We start from the raw sequence: 3,797 nt of genomic DNA, 5'->3' as shown, positions 1-3,797 counted from the left end.
TAAATTTTTTTATGCAAATGAAGAAATCAGTGCATTTTTTGCAAAACTTCTGTTAAATGAATGAAGGAAAATCAGTTAAATTGAGTTTGGGGTTTTTTTAAATGACTCAAAGAAGCAAATGATTAATTACTTTACCTTCCATCAGCTTCTTTTTACACATAGCTCACATTATGTTTTTCACTTTGATATAAAAAATAAAGTAGCTAAAAGTATACCACAGACTGCTTCAGTGTGACAGAATATGCTAGATAATGATAGGGGGACCCAAAATTTGAGGCAGTTCATATTTCCAGCTATGTATCATATTAAATAGGAATGTTTCAGATTATTATTTTTGAAAAATGTTATTCCTTTAAGACAATGAGGTTAAATGACTTGCCCAAGGTCACACAACTAGACAATTATTAAGTGTCTGAGGCTGTATCTGAACTCAGGTCATTCTGACTCCAGGACTGGTGCTCTATTCACTGTGCAACCTAGCTGTACCCTGCATTTTTCCAGCATCAAAATTTAAATATTTTATCATTCCTCTCCCTACAGGCATTTACAACTATGAGATTTTAGCCATGAGAAACAAAAGTTCCCTGGAACAATTTATCTTGTTGGGTTTCTCTGATTGGCCTATTCTAGAACATACCCTTTTTGTTATAGTTTTAATCTTTTGTTTACTTTGTTTGGCAACATAACTATTATCTTGGTCTCCGGACTAGACATGCACACTCCTATGTACTTCTTCCTCACCAATCTGCCTTTCTTGGATCTTTGCTTCACTACCAGTTCCATACCTCAGTTTCTCTTCAATCTGAGAGGATCAAATAAGACCATTAGTTACTTAGGTTGTGTCACGCAACTCTTCATGTTTCTTGGATTAGGTAGTATGGAATGCATTCTCCTGGTTGTCATGGTTTATGATAACTTCACTGCCATTTGCAAACCCCTCCACTACACTGTCATCATGCACCCCCAACTCTGTGTGCTGCTGGTGGCTGTGTCTTGGGGCATTGGATTAATTAATTACCTGGTTATGTCTCCTATAACAATGAAATTACTCCAATGTGGGAAATACCAAATGAAACATTTCCTCTGTGAGATGCCAGCATTAATCAAGATGGCCTATGTGAATACAGTGACTATGGAAAGTACAGTCTTTATCTTATGTGTAATTATTGTCTTGGTATCCCTCTTGCTTATTCTTATTTCTTATGGATACATTACACAGACAATTCTGAGAATGAAGTCAAGTGTGGGATGGAAAAAGGCCTTCAACACCTGTGGGTCCCTTCTGACTGTGGTCTCACTCTTTTTGGGTTATATCTACCTTTATATGCAGCCAGGGAACAACTCATTTCAAGACCAGGGAAAATTCCTTACCCTCTTCTACAACTTGGTGACTCCTATGTTAAACCCTCTTATTTATACTTTTAGGAATAAGGAAGTTAAATCTGCATTAAAGAAATTATTTTGGGAAAAAAGCAGGTTCAGGTGACAACTTAGGTGTTAGACATTTAGTAAGGAATTATTATCTACCAGTTATGTATGTTACTAGATGCCTATCACCATAATGTCCTCAAAGATCTTACATATCATATTACATAGACTAGCAAATTTAAAATATATATATATATATATGAAGTAGACACATAATATGGATGGAGTAATACACTAGCAACTGAGAGGATCAGAACAGATGGTGGTAACTAAATTTGGCATAATTACAATTAGGAGGCAGATTATGGATCTGTGGATATGTTCAGAAGTTCAGTTGTATCTGATTCTTTATTACCCATGGACCATTCATGTATCTAGCTAAGGAAAGAGACTGGAGTGTTTTGCCATTTCCTTAGCCAGCGGATTAAGGCAAATTTAGAGAGTTGTCACTTATCTAAAGTCACATAGCAATTTAAAGCTTGATTTGAACTCAGGATCTTCATACTCTAGGTAATGATTAATGATTAGGAGGTGGGGGAGGGGGAATGATTAAGAAGGAATTTTCAGTTAAAAAGGGAACCAGAAAATAAATATCATTATGAAATTAAATAGAATGGTTTTAGTCAAATTTTAGAACTTAAGGTTATATGAGCAGTAAGGAGGCTAAAAGAAAGACCACACTTTCTGAGTCCCTGCCTGATATTATTTTTTGTTACTTCAAGTATAAGAAATGATTAAAACTTGCTGTTCTCTAAAACCCAAGTATCAGAAATTAAAGATTCAATCATCTTTATTAAGTTAGTGAAGAAAAAGTCATCATGTATAAAGATTTAATAGATTTGTTACATTTGTAGAAGGACAAATGAGAAGAAAATAAATTAATACTTAATTCAGAATTTGAAAAAAATTTTAAACTTTTCCCCATTTTTGTTAATTTTTTAAAGAGAAATTCATTTCTAGTTAAGATGTTTCTTTATGATTCTTATAAACATGGGGGAAAGTAAAAACTGTTTGATTTATAAACTACCTACAAGTTACACAGTTTTTAAAATGATTTTTAATATATGTGTATTCTTTATATTTAGGGCAGTTATCTTTGTTAGTGGATTATCATGATCCAAAGAGAAGAAAATAAAACCACTAGTAATTCCAAGATTTTAAAATGGATTGCATAAACCTGGTTTTCTTCACAAATTTTCTATTTGTAAGAAAAGAACGTTTGTCAAGTGGAAAATTAGGGAGGTCCAGAAATCATATGTTTTTACCTGTTTAAAATTTATGTTAAGAATTTCCTTTTATCAGAAAGGGACAAATGTACAAGTAGCCTGAATATACTTGAAAGCCTAGTCATTTACAGACTCCAAGAAAAATGGAAGTACATCAGAAGAAATCAACCTGAACATTGCTGTCCTTTACATTAATCAAAGGAGAATGTGTTCTTTGGATTTCTGTAATTTGGCTAGATATACAGATGGGCTATTGACCACAGTTCAGATGCATGGTGTTACTGTTGAACATTTGGTAAAAAGTACAGATTTCCAGTAGTACAGTAGTGCAAGAATATCCGAGTATCATAGAACAGATATTCATTCTTTGTAGATGCTTTGATGTACAAGTACACTTCAGAAGTAGTACAGATGAATACCAGAACATCAGGGATCCTTTAGAAAAATGCACAAGCACACTATTAGAGAGGCAGAATCCTGGAGTGTTCTACAGCTTAGGTGTATTGTTATAGAAAGGGAGTTTCACAGAAGTATAGTTTTACAATACTATAGCTGTATAGGCTTAAAGTTGTCAAATTAACAACTAAAGTTTATATAAGAAAAGCAAAGGAGTATGTATAGAGGGAATGATCTGCATATAGACCATTGTACATTTTAGTACAACGAAGTACAGATGAAGAGTTGTGCAGATGTTCTGATGCATTCATTAACAGTTAAAAAATATTCTGAAGTTCAGACATGAATTTTAGAGATGTAGAGTTGTAATTGCATAGAATTGTCCATTTCAGTGATCTACAGATGACTCTATGCAGATGTTCAATTTCTTGATGTTCAGCAGTCCATATGAAAGGTAATTGAGATGAACATTTAGACACTGACATGGCTGTACTTTTGGAACATCTTACCATTGTAAAACATCACCCTTGGACTAATGAAGAGATGTTGAGATTTGAAGATTCCTGGTTCCATCCATAGGGGTGGTCCGTTATTCAGAGGTACAATTTCCCAGATGACAGAATGAAAAGGTAGAAATTTGCAGAGTTCTTCAGGTCTTCTCTTCAACAGAAGAAAGAATCATGGAGTGTAACACAACTTACATATACTGTTTTACTGAAGATACTTTATAGAAGAATAATTTTATAT

At 33.7% G+C, this 3,797-nt stretch overlaps 1 pseudogene; it reads left to right on the top strand.

Moving 5' to 3' along the window:
- Window positions 1–566: 566 nt before the first annotated feature.
- LOC141512133 (olfactory receptor 2W3-like) lies at window positions 567–1,494 on the top strand (annotated as a pseudogene).
- The last annotated feature ends 2,303 nt before the right edge of the window (window positions 1,495–3,797 follow it).

This window comes from Macrotis lagotis, chromosome 2 (assembly GCF_037893015.1).
Source record: "Macrotis lagotis isolate mMagLag1 chromosome 2, bilby.v1.9.chrom.fasta, whole genome shotgun sequence".
Classification (NCBI taxonomy): Eukaryota; Metazoa; Chordata; class Mammalia; order Peramelemorphia; family Peramelidae; genus Macrotis; species Macrotis lagotis.
The sequence above is the reverse complement of the archived record's forward strand: the minus strand, read 5'-3'. Positions and strand labels throughout refer to the sequence as shown.